Here is a 21,189-nt window from a genome sequence, read left to right on the forward strand (position 1 = left end):
GGTATGTTTGTTGAATTGTATAACTAGCCATGTAATAAATCTTTTCTGATTCTCTATTGCACTTCAAAAAGTAAAATAAATTAGCTTTGCTGGTCCAATGGAAGGATGACCTAGAATCAATCATGTGAAAAATCTCATTGAATTTATGTGGCTAAACTCATTAAATCTACTCTCATCTTGCAAAATGGAGAGTTGTCTTGCTATCAGAAAAAAATGAGGGATTTCTTCAGATATGGATGGTTTTAGGAGACTTGCAAACTAGGGTAGGGTTAGCTACATCCAAAGAAATACTTCCATACCCAATACCTATTGTTTATCTGTCTTATTTGATTTATCTTTCTGTTTTTTTTTTTTCAAATTATAGTGATCTAACATTTAGAAGAGTAAGATATTTCCTGAATTTAAAAACAAAAAATGTATGTTCTTGTGCAGAGTAATGGATTGGAAAGTGATCTTATGTTGGGTGAAGATCATCCCCATATCTCTCATGAAGCTTCACCACCAAATCTTGTAAGTCATTTGAATTTATTTTTATTTTTATTTTCTTACATTTACAACTTTTAGTGTGAAAATAATATTCTATTTTTAATTATCAAAAATAATATTTTATTTTCATTACATTGTCATTTATAGGAGACCTAACAACCTGAATTAGGTGGATTTCATGCACGCGAAACAAGCTGAGAGGGAGAGACATGTGGGAAGAGGGAGATTGTGAAAGGGAAGAAGAAAGTTCTTTTAAGAAGATGTATTTTTCTTTTTTATTTTTGGCTTGGCCTTCATTTGTTTTTGAATGTAAAGATGACAAACATTTTCTTGTAAAAAATGATTATTGCAATTTTAATATTGAGATTTAGTTTTAACTTTCGTGTATTGTGTGTGAATGGTTGTAAATTACAAATCGATAAATTTTTTATTGGGTAATTATACATATAGGTAACGAATGGTTAGGAAACCATTAATATGACTTTTGGGGACATTTGATTAAATATCGCAAAAAATAAAAATTAATTTTTTTCATGACATTTCTTAAACGTTACTATATCTAACTTTTGGCAGGGAGAGAGGTTTCTCTTCTCTCATCGTCCAATCTGATTCTAAGCTTACAAGATCAATGATGCTTTTGCTTTTCCCTAGTCGCTTGGGAACAAAATAGAATATTTAGTTCTTCTTTTGTTAATTTCTATTTGTTTTGTTCATATTTTACGTGAGGGGAATAAGGCTGCTGACATTTTGTCAAAACTTTTTGATACTCACATATCCAACCCAGAAGAGCTATATCCACACCCACCCAATGATATTACAGCCGCACATTGAAAACATCTTTCTTATTTGCATGTTATGATTTATGGGGAGATGTTCCCAATGTACAATTTCAGTGTTTGGGAAAAAGATTCTTGTGGGTGCAAATTTGGATTGAACTTTTTGAGGACTTTGACGTAAAGGAATTCCATCCTTTGTTTTTTTTCGACGTATATGTGGGTAGGATTCTTGTGGGTATGGTATCTGGATTGAACTTTTTGATGTCTTTGATGTAAGGGAATTCCATTCTTTGTGTTTTCCCAACTGATTTGCCTAAATTGTTTAGGAGGATGCATGTGACTTTCAAGTCCTCCAATTGTACTCTAAATCTCCTAGTAATAAAATTTTGGGAATTTTTCACTTTAATACCCTAAAATTTGGGGGTGTCAAGCAAGAATCCAAACTTTCAAACAAGTCATTGCAGTACTTAAACTTTCAAAAAGTGTTGATGAAGGGTGATTTGGCCCGACCTTGTAGCACGGGTACACGTGGGCATGATCTTGCTCAAGCGATGACTCAGCGTGACAGCACATCTGGCGTAGCCGCAACTCGGTGAGAAGGGCTCACCGAGTTTAGTCTGGCAACTCGGTGGGTTAGGCTACTCGCCGAGAGCCACCTGGCCTACACCTCCTCCCCAAGGCTGAGGCGCTCCGAGCTACCTCCGAACTCGGGGCCCCCTGACCTTCCCTAATGCCCGAGCTCCTCCTAGTGGATTTTAGGCCACTCCCAAACAGGAACACCCCGATCCGCCTCTAGATACCCCAAGGTAAAGACACCTCAGGCCAGACACCTCGGTGTAGCTTGCCACGGGCAGCTCGCCACTTGCAAGATAGCTCGGTACAGAGTAGCTCACGAAAGAGTAGTTCGGCATATCGCAGGAAGGTCTCCTGCCCGACCACCGTACCTGACAAACCTGGAGACTACAACCACGTCTCTCGTCAGATAGTGTTGTGCCCACCACCTTTGGAGGGTGTCTTACATCTGACATGTACGTACCCTGCAACGATGGCCCTGCGTGTGCCACCTCAGCCCTAGCTATAATGGCTGCGGCAGGACGACAGTGGCAGTTATACCTACCCTGTCAGAGGCTAGTGGGCCTGATTCAACAGAGTTTTGTTATAAGTAGCCCAATCCCAAAGAACAGAGGTAATTTTCCAATACTCACGCTATCTGCACTCTTAGCTTTCTTCCTCTCTTTGCAGCTTTCACAAAACTCTAACTTAAGCATCGGAGTGTTCCCGCCGGGAAAGCCCCCGGGGATTCCTCATCTTCTCCATCTCAGGTACCTCTCAGGAGCCATGCGAGTGCCAGCTAGGAGTGACCAGATTGCACACCATCATTTGGTGTCGTCTGTGGGAAACGCTTCTAAAAGCCTTCCTTTAAGCTTTCACAGTTCCTTCCTTTCTGAAAACTCAGCACCCATGGCTTCTTCAAGCAACGCCAGTTGCAGCATGGAGATGGACATCACTAGGGAACAACCCCATGTCCCCGTGGTCTGCATTGGGCAGTTCACCATTCCCCTTTCGGACGGAGTCCCTAGCCTGAACATGCCACGAGTAGTGGCGCCTGTGAGTGTTCCCCTTCCCTCCTCTGTTGAGACAACCTTTGCTGAACCAACTGTTGTCCCTCTGGCGACCAGCCAGAATCAACTTGACGATTTGATGCAGTGCATGCGGGCCATGCAAGCCCAAGTGCAGCAGCTTCAGCAACACCAGTTTTACCATCAGCAAGTGCTGCATCACATCTCTCAGTATCACTATCAACAGCAGTTCCCTCAGCTGCCTCAACCTCAACCTCAACCTCAACTCCCTCCTAGGCATCCAGTCTTACGGCAAGCTAGGTCCCACTGCTAGGATGAACGCCCTTCTCGCCAAGAAGAGGCTTCCCAGAACCCCCCTAAGAGCCAAGCCTCCTCCTGTGGCAAAAAGGAAAGACCAGCCACTACGGTCTCACTGCGGGTAGTCAGGTCGAGAGGACCCCAGCTCGCCAGGTCTACGTCACCTCAGCAATCAAAGTTTGAAGCCCCGCTTCTGGAGAACCAGTTCGAGATCCTGGCTACAAACTCTAAGCAAAACCCCTCTGTCTACAGCCATCACCAGCCCGAGTTGCTTCCTGCACAAACCATTCTTGACAGTACGGAGGTGAGCAGCATGAATGCAGAGCCCGCTAAGAAGCAAAGACGCCGCCACCAAGCTCACTGAACTACCACCCACAACCTGCCCGAGCTCAGAGGTAGGGAAGAGGTAAGCTCAGGTGAAGTTAAAGCTTCCCTCCTTTCTATTCTTTCTCCCCTGTCTCCCAAGCTCCTAGCTGTTCCAATGCCCAAAGACTTCAAGCTCCCCCCTCTCGACAAGTATGACGAGTCGTTCGACCTGAATGATCATGTAGACGCTTTCTAGTCACAGATGCACCTGGCGAGGGCCAGTGAGTCTTGCATGTGCGTGGCCTTCTCCACCACTTTCAGAGGAGTGGCCCGCACATGGTATCGAAACCTGGCACCCAGATCGATAAGAAGCTAGGCGCAGTTCGTGCAAGCCTTCACGTCCCACTTCGTCACTAGCAAGCAGTGCCCGCGAACTAAGGAAAGCCTTCTCAGCATAGTCCAGAGAGAGGGAGAGTTCATCCGAGGCTATATCAAGCGGTTCAATGATGCATGCATGCAGATACCGTGCCTAGACCCTGTAGTGCGCCTTGCAGCAGCCAAGAAGGGCGTGGTGCACAAAGAATTCAAGTGGCACATGGTTGTCATCCAGCCAGCGACCATAACTGAATTCCTCAAGCTCGCAGACAGGTTCATAGCCACGGAATAGGAGAACAACCAGAAGGGCAAGAGCACCCCTGAAAAGAGAAAAAGAGAAGGGAAACCTTTCAGCCAAGGAGATAGCCGAAAGAAGAAGGATGTAGCTCGGGGGGCAAAGCCGGGTCAGCCGTTCCGAGCCCCTGTAGCGAACCAAACCGACTACACCCCACTGAACACTAAGCAAGCTGAAATCCTAATGGCAATCAAGGACGCCCCATACATGAACTAGCCACCCCGCCTAAGGGGGAATCCTAATGAAAGGAATAAAAATTTGTATTGTAGTTTTCACAAAGACCACGGTCATAGTACCGAGAACTGTAAGAATCTCCGTGATGAGATAGAGGAACTCATTCGCCGCAGATATCTAAGGAATTTTGTACAAAATAACAACAATAATAATAATAAGGCAGGTCGGCAAGGGGAGCATGGTAAGGATGCTCCCGAGTCCAGCAGCAGGCCGGCAGAGCAGTCACAAAGGCAGCATCCAGAAGAGAGGCCAGTTCGGGGCACCATCCACATGATAGTTGGAGGCTCGATCGTTGTAGGCTGTACCTCGGCGGCATCTCGGATGTCAGTTCGTGAAGCTGCCAGGGAAGAGCAAAATCCTTTCAAAGCGGTCAAAGATAGAGGAACCGATCTTCTTCACGGAGGATGATGCGCGCGGGGTCCACTACCCCCACGACGATGCGCTTGTCATAAAAGTAAGGATAAATGATTTCGAGGTCAGGCACGCCCTTGTTGACTCAGGTAGCTCGGCAGATATCCTCTTCAAAGCTGCGTTCGACCAGCTTCAGTTGCAGGGAAGTGACTTGAGGCCCATGAACACTCCCTTGGTGGGCTTTAGTGGAGAAGAAGTCAGGCCCCTTGGGAAAATAACAATACCTGTGGAAGTCAACACATGGCCCTGCGTAGTTAGACTCAACCATGACTTCCTAGTGGTCACGACCCCCTCCCCGTACAACGCCATAATAGGCTGGTCGATCACCCATGTCCTATGGGCGGTGGTCTTCACTTATCATTTGGCAATGAAGTTCCCTACAGACTTCGGTGTGGGGGTAGCGCGGGGCGACCAGCTAGATTCTCACAAGTGCTATGTCACCACCCTTAAGGGGAAGACCAAGGTGGCCAACAACCTCGAACTGGAGCGGTCTATGGAGTAAGGCGAAGAACGAGCTACACCCACGGAAGAAACAATTGTTGTTCCGACTTCAGCAGCAGACCCAACTCGAACACTTCAGATCGGTTCTTCAGTCCAGGAACCCCTGCGATCCAAACTAGTTAGTTTCCTACTTCAAAACTTAAATATTTTTGCATTTCCTCGGAAGAGATGCCTAGTAAAGACCCTAATCTTATAACTCACAAGCTCAACATTGATCCTGTAGTTAGGCCCGTTAGACAAAAGAAACGCAACCTAGCCCCAGAGCGATGGAAAGTAGTCGATGAGGAGGTCGCGAAGCTCCTCGTAGCTGACTTCATAAGAGAAGTTCATTACCTGAGCTAGGTAGCCAACCCCGTTCTGGTAAAGAAGGCTAACGGCAAGTGGCACATGTGCGTCGATTACACCGACCTAAATCGAGTCTGCCCAAAAGATTGCTTCCCACTCCCCAGAATCGACCGTCTAGTGGAAGCGACCTTAGGGCACGAGTTGTTGAGTTTCTTAGACACCTATTCGGGCTATAACCAAATCAGGATGGACCCGGCGGACGAAAAAAAGACTGCCTTCATCACAGAGTTCGGTCTATATTGTTACAAGGTGATGCCCTTCGGGTTAAAAAATGTTGGGGCAACCTTTCAAATGCTTGTAAATAAATTATTTGAGCCATTAATTGACAGAAAAATAGAGTGTTATGTAGAAGACATGGTCGTCAAAACTCAATTCTCACATGAATTAATACAAGACTTGCATTCTATATTTCAAATTCTGAGACGATTTAACATGAAGTTGAATCCGAACAAGTGTGTCTTTGGTGTCACCTCAGGCAAATTCTTAGGATACATCGTTAACCGATAAGGCATTGAGGCCAACCTGGATAAGATTAAGGCCATCTTAGATATGAGACCACCCCATAAATTGAAGGAGGTTCAGAGGTTGAATGGCCGCATAGCCGCCCTGAGCCGCTTTATGTCCAAGTCTGCAGACCGTTGTCTGCCTTTCTTTAAGGCAATTAAAAGCAAAGGGTTCGAATGGACCCAAGACTGCCAGCTCGCGTTTGACGAGCTCAAGAAATACCTCGCTAGTGTGTCAATCTTAACTCGGCCCGAAGAGGGCGATGTTTTAGAGTTGTACCTCTTGACAAGTGACAAAGTGGTCAGCTCGGTACTGATAAAGGAAGTAGATCGGGTCCAACGACCCATCTATTATGTTAGTAAAGTATTGCAGGGAGCAGAGACGAGACATCCAGAGATAGAGAAGCTAGCCTACGCATAGGTCATCGCAGCTCAGAAGCTTCATTTGTACTTCTAGGCTCATACTATTATCGTCCTCACCGACAAACCTCTGAGGCAAGTTTTACTTAAGCCCGAGGTCTCTAGTCGATTAACGAAGTGGGCAGTTGAGCTCAGTGAGTACAACCTCCAATACAAGCCGTGAACTGCTATTTAGGCCCAAGCCTTAGTAGATTTCATTGTTGAGTGCACTTTCAGCTCCGAAGTCCCCAGGCCAGTTGAGCACGAGGCCCCTAGTCCGGGCTCGCCCAGAGCTCCCAAGCCAGTTGAGTCTGGGCCCCATGATGTAGCAGCCAGTGTGGCATCTCTCCTAGTTAGGCCAAGTGCAAACTGGGATGAGGAGCCCTGGATCCTTCACGTAGATGGCTCCTTGAACCAGTAGGGCAGCGGAGCCGGAACAGTTCTGCACGGCCCAAGTGGCACGAAATTGGAGTACACACTACACTTCGAGTTCGCGGCATCCAACAATGAAAGAGAATACAAAGCATTGATAGCTGGACTAGCTTCAGCCAGAGAAGTAAAAGCCAAGCACATTGTCATCTATAGTGATTCTCAGCTCATAGTCAACCGAGTAAGCTCGTGAACCAACCATGGTTGATTACTTAGCCAAAGTAAGAGAGGCTCTGCTCAACTTACAATCACACTTCATTAGGCAAATCCCGATGTCGGATAACGCTGAGGCCGATGCCTATCCTGATTATCCAGCATCAGCGATATCACCATGAGAATCATGTACATAGAGAACCTGCCTCGACCTAGCATTCTCGGGGAGGCAGAGGAGGTCGCTCCTGTCATTCAAGTAGAGCCGAGCTGGATTGACCTACTCGCGAGCTTCTTGCTACACGGGACCCTCCCTGCAAATCGCAATGCAGTCAGAAGTGTAGAGCACCAGGCAGCCAAATACATCATAATAGACGAACAGTTGTACCGGAGATCCTACACGCTCCCCTACCTGCGTTGCTTGCAACCTACCGAAGCCGAGCTCGTACTCCGTGACACTCATGAGGGTCTATGCGGCAAGCACTTGGGGGGCAGGGCCCTCACCCAAAAAGCACTACGACAGGGGTATTATTGGCCAACAATGAAGGCAGATGCCATCAAACTCATCAGAAAATGTGACAAATTTCAGAAGCAAGCCAATATTCACCATCAGCTTGCGGCCGACCTCAAGTATCTCACCAGCCCATGGCCTTTCGCACAATGGGGCAGTTATGGACACACCGATCGGCAGCACACTGTGGCACATTCATAGGCAGCAGCACACACCGCAGGCCGCACAGCAGCAGGCACCGCCCGGCAGCACCGCACAGCAGCACGCACCACCCGACAGCGCGCATCACACATCGCCTGGCAGCACGCTGCATGCACCACCCGGTAGCGCGCAGCATGCACCGCTCGACAGCGCGCAGCATGCACCACTCGACAGCGTCGCACCGCCCAACAGCGTGCAACACGCACCGCCTGGCAGCACGCAGCACGCACCGCCCGACAGCGTGCAACACGCACCGCCTGGCAGCACGCAGCACACACTGCACGGCAGTAGCACTAGGTAACATCACGCACCACACGGCAGCAACACGTACCTCACCCAAAAAGCACTACGACAGGGGTATTATTGGCCAACAATGAAGGCAAATGCCATCGAACTCGTCAGAAAATGTGACAAATGCCAGAAGCAAGCCAATATTCACCATCAGCTTGTGGCCGACCTCAATTATCTCACCAGCCCATGGCCTTTCGCACAATGGGGCAGTTATGGACACACCGACCGGCAGCGCACTGTGGCACATTCATAGGTAGCAGCACACACAGGAGGCCGCACAGCAGTAGGCACCGCCCGGCAACGCCGCACAGCAGCACGTACCACCCGGCAGCGCCGCACAGCAGCACGCACCGCCTGGCAGCATGCCGCACGCACCGCCTGGCAGCACGCTGCATGCACCACCCGGTAGCGCGCAGCACGCACCGCCCGATAGCGCGCAGCATGCACCACCCGACAGCACCGCACTGCCCAACAGCGTGCAACACGCACCGCCTGGCAGCACGCAGCACGCACCGCCCGACAGCGTGCAACATGCACCGCCTGGCAGCAGCACGTACCTCACAGCAGTAGAATGCACCGCACGGCAGCAGCACGTACCTCACAGCAGCAGAATGCACCGCACAATAGCAGCACCGCGAGACGCACGCACTGCCCGGTAGCAGCAGTAGGGCAGAGCCCACATGACAGCTCATCAGGGTGGGTCCACACTTATCTTACCACATCAGCTCTGCTCACCAACTCGCCACTAGCTTCACCATCTCTTATCCCTTATCCCTTATCTTATCTTCTTAGTAAGAGTTTTGTTTGCCACTAGAAGTAGGAGTTGTGTTACCATTAGGAGTAGGTAATTAGGAATTTTAGTTTGAGTTGGATTACCCTAGCCTAGCCGAATCCAACAAGGAATTTCCTTTTGTAATATCCTATTTAAGGAGCTACGAATTGAAGTGAAGGTATTCAGTTTTCCAGTCAAGAAAAAAGTGAGGAGAGTTCGGGTGGTCTCTTGGACAAATCACCCATTCGGAGAGTTCGGGTGGTCTCTTGGACAAACCACCCATTTGGTTTCCCACAATAGGGTCTGCACACAAGGGAAGGCGCAAGGGAAAGCAGGGCTTTCTCCCCGTGGACTGACTATGATGAGATCCTATTCCTGGGCCCATAACAACTTGGTATCAGAGCCAAGCATCACGGGCGATATGGAGCAGCTATCATCCAAGGTCAACGAACTGGAACATAGGCTAGCAAAAACCAGCATGGAGGTTCCTGAAGTCAAGGAAGATGTCCGGGAGCTACGACGCCGGCTAGAAGCATTCCTCTCCAACAAAGAAAGGAGTTCTGAGGGAATCGCCAACACAAACAGTCATCGTCTAGACTGGGCAGAGGCATCCAGCGAACAACAGATCGCTGCCCCTACAGCCGCAGTTATTCCCAAGGATCAGCGCACGGAGGATGAAACTGTAAATCTCCTCCCTTGATCGGGGACAATGTCATGAACATTATATTGGTACCTACAGAATGCGCTCCTTGGTCGAAGATAGGTGGGCTTGGCGATGTTGCTGGGGCTTTACCGATGGCTTTGGCTCGGCATGGACATAGAGTTATGGTTGTGGCACCACGGTATGGTAACTATGCAGAAGCCCAAGAAACAGGAGTGCACAAGAAATATAAGGTGGATGGTCAGGATATGGAGGCTGCTCTTGAGGTTATCTTTTGTAAGCATACCTGGTGCGTTCTTGTGATCCACAACATAGCACACCGGGGGCATGGTCCAGTACGCGATTTTCGTTATGTGGATCTTCCACAAAACTACTTCAAACTACATGACCCAGGAGGTGGGGAACACTTCAATGTCCTTGCAGCTGGCCTGAGAACAGCAGATCGTGTAGTCACTGTAAGCCATGGTTACGCCTGGGATCTGAAAACTAAAGAAGGTGGCTGGGGTCTAAATCAAATAATAAATGAGTTTGATTGGAAGCTGAAGGGAATCGTGAATGGGATTGATGCAAAGGGAACCCACAATTAGATGTTTACCTGGCATTGGATGGCTACACCAATTACTCTGCGGAGACTCTTCAGACTGGCAAGCTTCAATGCAAAGCAGCTCTACAAAGGGAGCTTGGTCTTCCTCTTCGGGAGAATGTTCATCTAATTGGGTTCATTGGCAGGCTTGACCATCAGAAAGGTATTGATTTCGTTGTTGAGTCCATTCCTTGGATGGTGGACCAGGATGTGCAACTAGTCATGTTGGGTACTGGGAGACCTGACCAAGAACAACTTCTCAAACATCTTGAGAGTCAACACCATGACAAAGTCAGGGGTTGGGTTGGTTCCTCTATGCAAATGGCCCATCGAATAACTGATGTTGTAGACATCCTACTCTAGCCTTCTAGATTTGAGCCATGTGGACTAAACCAGCTTTATGCACTGAGCTATGGGACAGTCCCTGTTGTTCATGTTGTTGGTGGACTGAGAGATAGTGTGCAGTCGTTTGATCCATTGGCAGAGTTCCAAGCCACATATTCGGAATTCGAGCTTGAGGAAAAGCTCGTTGTCCAGGAGGGGTGTGATGTTATGGACACACCGACCGGCAACGCACTGCGGCGCAGTCATAGGCAGCAGCACGCACAGCAGGCCGCACAATAGCAAGCACCACCCGGCAGTGCCGCACAGCAACATGCGCCGCCCGACAGCGCGCAGCACGCACCGCCCGGTAGTGCCGCACAGCAACATGCATCGCCCGACAGTGCGCAGCACGCACTGCCTGGCAGTACGCAGCATGCACCACCCGGCAGCGTGCAGCATGCACCGCATGGCAGCAGCATGCACCTCACAGCAGCAGAACGCACCACACGGAAGTAGCCTACATAGCACGGCAACGGCACCGCGAGACGCGCGCACCGCCCAGCAGTAGCAGTAGGGTGGGGCCCACATGATAGCTCATCAAGGTGGGTCCACATTTATCTTACCACATCAGCTCTGCTCACCAACTCGCCACCAGCTTCACCATCCCTTATCCCTTATCCCTTATCCCTTATCTTATATTATCCTTATCTTATCTTATCTTCTTAGTAAGAGTTCTATTTGCCACTAGAAGTAGGAGTTGTGTTACCATTAGGAGTAGGTAATTAGGAGTTTTAGTTTGATTTGAATTACCCTAGCCTAGCCGAATCCAACAAGGAATTTCCTTTTGTAATCTCCTATTTAAGGAGCTACGAATTGAAGTAAAGGTATTCAGTTTTCCAATTAAGAAAAAAGTGAGGAGAGTTCGGGTGGTCTCTTGGAAAAATCACCCATTCGGAGAGTTCGGGCAGTCTCTTGGACAAATCACCCATTCAGTTTCCCACAATAGGGTCTACACGCAAGGGAAGGCGCAAGGGAAAGCAGGGCTTTCTCCCTATGGACCGACCATGACGAGACCCTATTCCCGGGCCCATAACAGGGGCATCGACATACTTGGGTCGTTCCTGCCAGCGGCAGGCCAGAGGAAGTTCTTAGTAGTAGCAATGGATTACTTCACCAAGTGAGTAGAAGTTGAACCTCTTGTAACGATCACAGCCCGGAACATCCAAAACTTCTTTTGGAAGAACATTGTGTGCCGCTTCGAGGACATCAAATTCCAAAGCTGGTGCCAAGACATGGCGATCCGACAGAATTTCACTTCAGTTGCACACCCTCAAGCAAACGGTCAAGCAAAAGTCACAAACAAAGCCATCCTCCGTGGACTGAAGGCACGTTTGGACCGAGCTAAAGGACTGTGGGTAGACGAGCTACCCAGTGTTTTATGGGCTTACTGAACCATGGAGAAGACTACCACAAGAGAGACTCCCTTCAACCTCACCTACGGCACCGAAGTAGTTATCCCTGTAGAGATCAAAGTACCTATGTTGCGACTGGAAGCATACAGTGACCAGACGAATGAAGATGAGCTATGTACCAATCTCGATCTACTCGACGAAGTAAGGGACCTTGCGTACATCAGGACCGCAGCTTACCAGCAAAGAGTAGCTCGGTACTATAACGCTAGGGTCAAGAAGAGGAACCTCGACTTAGTCCTTCGTAAAGTTATGGTACCTGAGTCCGGTGCTAGTAAGCTCGGGTCCAATTGGGAAGGACCTTACCGAGTGAAACGAGTGCTCGGGGAGGGAACATACGAGCTCGAGACCCTCGAAAGGAAACAAGTACCTCGGGCATGGAATATTGTCAACTTAAGAAAATACTACCTGTAACAACTGAGTAGGATACGAGCCACTCCCAAAGCCTAAGGGCCAATATGTCGAGCTAACATGACCTCGGCACTATAAGACCCTATTGCCTCTTCGGCACATGTGAACTCTAGGAGAGTGGACTATAAGCCGCTCCCCTAGCCTAAGGGCTAAAATGCCGAGCTAGTGAAAGACCTAGTCCCCTCATCGGCATAGGCTAAGTACTTGTAACGCCTAAGGCGCAAACAGCTCGGATACGAACCTTGTGATGCATAGCCCGCCCCGGTATGCAATAGGTTGAACCCGTTAGGGACAACCGATGTCAACTTTACCCGGGTGTAGACAGGTCGGGCATATACCCTACAATGTTGCTCACCTCGGTTTACATAAGGTTACCCCTGCTAAGTACTGGGAGACAGTTCGGGGTGACGACAGTCGAGAAACCCCCACTTCGGGTACTTAGCTCGATAGCTTAATAGTTAGGGGTAAAATTATCACTTCAATAAATAAAGTAAACTGCACAGCACTTAGCAAAGTGTATTTTCATTACAAATATTTCATTACAAAAAGTTTGTTACAATAGGGGAAAAAAGATCAAGCTCGCAGGTACAAAGACTGAACTACTTTGGAGGCTCATCGCCTTTGCTAGGGACCTCCTCAAGGGCTTTAACCGGATCAGTGGCCTCTGCATCGTCATCAGCACCTTCATCCTCAAAGTCCGGATCATCTACTGACTGAAGCACTATGTCATCAGTGATGCGCGAAGTGGTGATGGCGCTCATATCAAGACCGGGGTAGATCTGCCTAATTAACCACCGGCTGAGCTTGAAGCCCTTACGATAGGCCTCAGTCATCACATCGTCAAACTTCAAAGACTGGACATAGTCGATGACAGCTTGAACCTTGGTCTCCTTGAGGGCATCCTTGAAGATCTCAGTCTTCTCTTTGATGTCGCCTCGGAGGTACTCCACCTCGTGCTCCAACTTCCCTTTTGCTTCCTTGAGGCCCTACACCTCGAGCTTTAGGGCATCCCGGTCTACCTTGAGACTGTCCACCTCGAGCCTCAAGGCCTCTTGGCCAACCTTGAACTCGTTCACCTCGGCCCTCAATCTGTCCTTGTCTCGGGCCAGCTCGCTCTTCTTTGCCAACAACACCTCGATGAAGCTCTTCTGAGCTGAGGCATCATTCTGCAAGCGGTGGATCTGACTACGAGCTGCCCTTAGTTCGGTATGGGTTGCGCGGAGTGACTTCTCAACTTCCAAAGCCCATCTTAGATGCCGATCAGATTGAAGGGTCAAGGCGCGCACAACAGTGTTCACCTACAAAAAGGAGACCAGTCAAAAAAAAAAGAGAAGAGAAAGAAAGAAAGAGAATCCTTCACAAGGAATTCACCACCATAGTATGAGTAGCAGCTCGGGCACCGAGCTGACTAGGACTGAGATCAGCACAATCTGTGACCTCCTCCAGGTACGCAGCCTCCTTACTCTTCTGGAGGCTTTACTGGGGGTTCAAGATACTTTGGCTCTCTTGACTCTCCGAGCTAGATACAATCATCTCTGTCGCATGGGTGGACTCCTTGGAAGCCTCTGTGGCGACACCAACAGGACAAGCCCCGTCTGTAGCCTCTGCAGGATGAGCCTTAGTGGTAGCTTCAGTGGCATCCCCAGCAATAGTCTCAATAGGCTCGGTGGTGGGCTCTGTAGCCACCTCAGGCCTATGAGGTGCCATGTCTCCCTCAAAGTCGATGACAGGTTGAGCGCCAGGGAGCTCGGGCTCTGAAGCCAGGGCCTATGGAGGCTAAGCCTCGGTAGAGGCCTGGGGGGATTCGACGGATGCCTTCTTGGCTACGCGCTTCTTCCTCTTCATCTGGCGGAAGAGCCTCTGACTGTCTATCTTTTCCACCTCCATGGGACTTGTAGTGAAGCTCAGCATTAGTGACCCTGAAGTAAGTATGCGAACAAAAAAGTCGAAGTAAAGACAAACCTACCCGGGCTCAAGCCGGCCTGGATGAGCTTCTCCTCGGCTGTGAAGTCTTTGTAATTCAACCCAAGTTGAGCCAATGACTGAAGTGACTTCTTAGTCTTCCCATCGAGGATAACACTAGGGTCTTGAATGACCACCCTCTAGTTAGTAGGGAAGGGCCACCCGGTGCTGTTCCGAACTACGAAGTAGTCCTGCTTCCAAGCCGGGACTTTACTCGAGAGCTTGTGCATTAATTTAAAACCTGGGCGGGGAGACAGATGATAAGCCTGCATGCGCCCGGGGAGAGCGCCCGAGGCGCTCTTCTTTATTGCCAAGATAAAACAAAGGATATCTAGGTCAATGGGGAAGGCGTGGTCAAAGTAGAGGGAAATAGTCCCAACCACATTCCGTATGAAATTCGGGTGAAGCTGGTCCAAGGTGATGTTAAAGTGCACTAGCACCTCAACAATCATGGGGTGAAGAGGGAGACGGAGTCCGGTGACCAGTTGCTCCTTGAAGACCACGATCTCATCAGGACCATGCTCCCATGGAAAACTGCCGGTAGGAAGGCTATAAGAGTACTCCCTAGGAAGGTGGAACCTTTGTATGAGATCTTGGAGTCTCTCCAGAGTCATGGTGGAAGGGCCAAACTGATCTGGCACCCGACCTCGGTGGGAGGTGGATGCCAGATGACCCGAAGCCATCCGTACATCGGGCGACTGGGCGGCAGAAGAGCCACCTTGAGCCAAGGTACCCACCTCAGGCTCGTCAATAAGGCTATCTACACTAGACGACGTGAAAGCATGAAAGAAAATAAAGTTGAGAAAAGAAAGGAAGCTCGGGGACTGACCATAGAAAACGCAAACCGAACTGAGGAACTAACTGAGCTAGAAAACCCGAGCTAGGAACTTCAGACACGAGACTGACACTGAAGACTTTGTGGCGAAGAAACGACCAAGGGTCCCCCACTGTTTATAACCACCGCATCCGGGCATTAACGGTCAAGATTGAGATGATCCAATGGCTCTCAAAGAAACTGGCTATGGGCTCCTCGAGGCAAAATTAGTTTAGCGCGTTTTTTGGCATCCACGAAGTCCAAATCGTGTGATGTCCGCGCGTAAACCGAACACGACCCAAGTTTCTCTTGATCGAGCTGGGCATTGGACCGGTCTAGCTAGGCGAAGCGCACGACGAAGTGGCATGAGTACCAAAGCCAAATCCACCCAGCACGTGATGAACTCCCCGCACTAGGTTAGCACCACCAGCATAGGGAGTGGGGGGCAATTGATGGAGGGTGATTTGGCCCGACCTCGTAGCACGGATACACGTGGGCATGACCTTGCTCAAGCGATGACTCAACATGACAACACAGCAGGCGCAGCCGTAACTCGGTGGAAAGGGCTCACTGAGTTTAGTCTAGCAACTCGACGGGTTAGGCTACTCGTCGAGAGCCGCCTGGCCTACACCTCCTCCCCAAGGCTGAGGCGCTCTGAGCTACCTCCGAGCTCAGGGCCTCTTGACCTTCCCTAATGCCTGAGCTCTTCCTAGTGAATTTTAGGCCACTCCCAAACAAGAACACCCCGATCCGCCTCTAGATACCCCGAGGTAAAGACACCTCAGGCCAAACAGCTCGGTGTAGCTTGCCACGGGCAGCTCGCCACTTGCAGGATAGCTCGGTACAGGGTAGCTCACGAAAGAACAGTTCAGCATATTACAAGAAGGTCTCCTACCCGATCACCGTACCTGACAAACCTGGAGACTACAATCACGTCTCTCGCCAGACAGTGTTGTGCCCACCACCTTTGGAGGGTGTCTTACATCTGACAGGTACGTACTCTGCAACGACGGCCCCGTGCGTGCCACCTCAGCCCTGGTTATAACGGTTGTGGCATGATGACAGTGGCGGTTATACCTGCCCTGTCAGAGGCTAGTGGGCCTAATTCAACAGAGTTCTGTTATAAGTAGCCCAATCCCAAAGAACAAAGGTAACTTTCTGATACTCGCGCTATTTGCACTCTTAGCTTCTTCCTCTCTTTGCATCTTTCACATAACTCTAACTTAAGCATCGGGGTGTTCCCACCAGGCAAGCCCCCGGGGATTTCTCATCTTCTCCATCTCAGCTACCTCTCAGGAGCCACGCGAGTGCCAGCTAGGAGTGACCGGATTACGCACCATCAAGTGTCAAGTTGGTTCTTGTCGTTAACCGACTGTCAGCTATCTGTTGAAAATGTCAAAACTACCCTTCAAAAGAAGACATTGTTCATTGTCTTCTACCTTGAGAATGAACTAGTTATCTTCAAAGAAAAAGAGAGCAAAAACATGAAACATAATAGAGGGAAACGATAACTGAAAGCAAAGACAAAATTAGACAAGAATGTGTTTCAGATCTAAAGGTAGAAGACAATGACTTCATTAGTTTAGAATCTCAAACACTTCAACCAGTTCAGTCTCAAGGTAGAAGACAATGAACAATGTCTTATTTTGAAGGATGATTTTGACATTTTCAACAAATAATTGACGGTCAGTTAACGACAGGGACCAACTTGACACTTTTTGAAAGTTTAGATATTGTAGTGACACGTTTGAATGTTTGGATACTAACTTGACACCACCCCCAAAGTTTAGGGTACTAAAATGGGATTTTTCCTAAAATTTTTTTCTTACCTCCCCCCACCCTTCTCTAAGAAAAAGGAAGAATGACTGTTTAACCCACCTCAAAATTCTTAACACCATTGTAGAAGTGGAATGAATCCTAACCGTAAATTGATGCCAAATCCACAAAATGCAATTTATAAGGGGCTATTAATATATACATTATGAGGACTGTAATTTCAAAATTCTGCATTGTGATGCATTGTACTTCTCAAAAAAATGAAACCTGAACTATTCGATTAATAATGCACCTAACAATCCAATGGTTTTACGACAAATACAAGGAGTTAAATCCAGTGGTCCGACAATACTCTATCCTTTTTTGGTTTTAATGTTGCAAAAGCGGATAACTCTTACCTATAATTTAATGGTAGGCCCCATCCTTCTCACATCTTAATCATTCAGAAAGGGACTATCACTACATAAGTACACCTTAATAAGAAAAAAAAATACTTTATTTATAAGACATTTATTACCCCTTTCATACTAATAATACCAACTGTCTCATTAATGTACCAGTATATTTTATTTTTTTATTAATTCCCTAATAAAGCAAATAAATAAAATACTCACAAGCTGACGAAAGCTGTACCGGTTACGCATTACTTTACAGCTCACGTTTATCAGTTATAACTTATAACCATATACCACGCAAATTATCGGCATCAAATTCTCTCTCTCGTTAGATATAAGGAAAATCACTTTTTGGGACGGCAACAGGTAACGTCTCTGCAGACTAGTGGAGACAAAAGTGAATTAAGAGGTTGTTTGGTACCGTCGTATTTTTTGTCCCTTATATTTTAATAATTTATTATTTCAGTTTTTTAGCATAAATAGATTTTTTTAGTTACAGAATAAAGAATTTGAATTCAGTATTCATTAAAACGTTCCCACACCATATTCACAGCCATTTGCAATCATGCATGGGAAAATATTCCAATTAATAAAACTGTACATTACATGTTTCCAATGCACAGTTGCAAAATGCTTTGAGGATGGTTCGGTTAATCAAACGAGCTTGCAAGTTTAATACTGCTAGGGGTGCTCATGGTTCAGTTAATCAAGCTATGAACTTGTTTTTGAAACCGAATTAATATCACTGGTTTTTGAAAAATTGTGAATCAAAACCAATTTGATTAATTGGTTGATTGATTCAGTTTTTAATTGGTTCTTTTTTTGGTTTCTCAGTTTTTTATATTTTCAATATATTATAAAAATATATAATACAAATACAATATATATATATAAATAATATATATATTATATTATAAATACTATAAATATAAACAATTTATTTAATATATATATAAACAATATATATATATATATGTATATATATACCGATCGATTCGATTAACTATCAATTTTTCTTTTAGGTTAATTGAAACCAAACCACTTTTGGATTTTTGTTGAACATCCCTAAACACTGCTGCCATAGAGTGGCCAGTGGTTATTAGAAATGTCTTGCGACAATTTAAACCAAACAGATCTTTGTCAGCCCAAAGAAACAGGAGCCAATGCCTTATTAGAAGGAATCTTAATATCCCATGAACTCAATGTATAAATGTCAATGTTTTGAAAACCAGACCGACCGGCTGGTTGAACTGGTTGAACCATGACCCAGACCCCTCACTGGTTCAGACATACCCCCAAACCCGTAAAAAACTGCCCACCCATCCACTTCAATTTGGAAACCGGTGAACCAGTCCCAGTTTTGCATAATCGGCTGATTTTTATTACACCCCAATTTTTATCACAAAAGGACAAAAAAATGCAAAATTTAACCAGACAAAACTTAAGGTCTTAATTTACAAACCTAAACCAATTCAAAATCCCCAAAACCCTCGTCCCTCATTCTCTTGATCGAATATCTCCTCCACCACCACTAGCAATAGTTGCAACTCGTTGCCTCGCTGTCAACCTCCTCAAGTCATAGCCAACGACGCTAGGTACCCTCTCTCTCCTCTTCCTCCTCCGCCTCCTCCTCCTCCTCCTTGCCGGTGGTCTGTTCATCGTATCCCTTCAACTCTATTGGTCATTTGTTCTCCTCCTCTTCCTCCTCCTTCTCTAGGGTGGTGGTTTGTTCACCGCTATTGTATGACAAAAAAATTAAAAGATGCATATATATCCTAATTAGAAAACTAATATAAATGTCATGGATACTTAAAAAATACTGATTTTATTAATTCGGCTAATACTATGGATATCTGTGGAGTAGCACCAAAATTGTTATTCCACCCATGCCATGTGACTCAAAGAACTCGGTCTAAAAACTACGTATGGTTCTTGAATAGGCAGCATATATATCAATATGTCTGTTTATTCAAATACACGTACTTTAAACCTTATAAAATAATCACGCTTGAATGTAATGATAGACAGATGGGTTCAACTACGATACCGGAAAAAACCAAAAGCATGACACTGAAAAAACTCATAACGGTGGCATTCGGTAGGGTAGTCAATTCATGAGATAGTGGGTTTTAAATTACATCATACTAATTTGATGCACTCGATTATTATGTAGTGTGGTTTGAAATCCATTATCTAGTGTGCATTATACCACACTCAAAAATATCGGTCACACTAATTAATTCGAGCTTAGAATCATGCCACATGCCCTTCTACTTTCTTTATCCTGTACTTCGCAAGTATGTTAGTTCATACAATATTTTTTAATTATTTATTTTATATTTAATTAATAATATTTATCTTACCATTATAATTATTATTATTTGGTATTAGAAGTAGGAATTTTATTTTTTATTAATTCATATAAACTATGGTTAATTTAATCACATATTAAATTAATCTGTATTTTACTTAAAAATTTAAGAAAAAAATATATTACTCTTCATCATGTCCTAGATTATCTCACATTGTATATCTAAGATACATAGAATCAAAACACAAGGTATAGAATCAAAACACAAGGTGTGGCCCAAACCACACCATGCCACACCCTACAGATCTCTACACCTATATGGGTGTAGCGTGGTTCAGGCACCTATGTTGGTCCACATTACAAAATGTCTATTCTGTTGTTGTATGGTGTATTCTCAGCCATACTTATATATGGGTGTAGTATAATTAAGAATATACCACTCAATTTTTCATTCACACTATAGAATACTTCCAAAACCAATCCATATAAATGATAGCAATTAGAAGCTATTGACCAAAACTCATGGGGATTCATTGATTAAAACTCGTTGGATGCCTAATCGGCATAATAAATTTACCCAAAAATAAAATAATAGGATGGCGAGGCCATCATCAAAATTAAAGTACCCAATTTTCTTGAAAACACAGGTTTGGTATTAAGGAACTTCAAAGGGTAAACTCGTCTTTTCATAAAAATAATAAAATTTTGAAAATGTTTTGTAAGCCACTACGGTTGTGCATGGACCAGAACATCTCGTCAACTCTGGATATCATTTTCACCGATTATTGCTTAGTGGGTGCTGAGATACTGGTCTAGTGCGACTGGAGCTATGTTGAGTCAAAGTAAAATCATAATTGTATTACAAGAAGGAATATATATGTAGTGTTTGGATAGCCTTTTCCCGGGGGACCAGTACTGCACCTTCTGGACCGGACTGACATTCTTTAAATCCGGTTCAACAATGGGTTGGATCAGTAATTATTGTCTCATGTCATATTTGTCTCGTATAGACCATATAAATGGGGTTTGAGAAAAATGATATGATCCTATTTTTTTTTTTCAGAAAAAATAAAATAAAGTTGGCATACAATGAAACTCATAAAACTCATGCCCATAAGCCTATTATCCCCTCTAAGCGAACAATAGTCTTTTTGTAAACTGTAAAAAGGGAATTATTATGTATCCTTAGTGTTTTCATATAACTATTTAATAATATGTTTCATAAATTATATATCTTCTATTTACAAAAATTATTTTATTCTAAATCATTATTTTTATGGTACCAAAAACATGAATTAATTATTTTTCAAAATAAAAACAAATAAAACAAAAACCATTGCCACCTGCTGAGCAACTTTATGTATAAGTGTAACCAAATATGCAAAAATGGCAATTTTAGGAAATAAGATCCTCCATTTTATGTCCAACCGATCGGAGCTACAAGTATGGGCAACAGGCTGCAGAATTGTATGGGCAATATCGGGCTGCAAAATTGTCTCGTTTCCATGGTTTTGACTAATACATGGCCACACGTGATCGGTCGAAAGTAACCCCACAAGTGAGACATAGAAACTGCGAATGAGCAGATAAAAGAAGATGGAAGAGGAGAAAATGAAGATAT

The 21,189-nt window shown here is 45.8% G+C and overlaps 1 pseudogene; it reads left to right on the forward strand.

Moving 5' to 3' along the window:
* The first annotated feature begins 9,576 nt into the window (after positions 1 to 9,576).
* On the forward strand, positions 9,577 to 10,730 carry LOC148852775 (granule-bound starch synthase 2, chloroplastic/amyloplastic pseudogene; annotated as a pseudogene).
* Positions 10,731 to 21,189: the final 10,459 nt, after the last annotated feature.

This window comes from Nelumbo lutea, chromosome 5 (genome assembly GCF_056320005.1).
Source record: "Nelumbo lutea isolate HS-2025 chromosome 5, American lotus-T2T, whole genome shotgun sequence".
Taxonomy (NCBI): Eukaryota; Viridiplantae; Streptophyta; class Magnoliopsida; order Proteales; family Nelumbonaceae; genus Nelumbo; species Nelumbo lutea.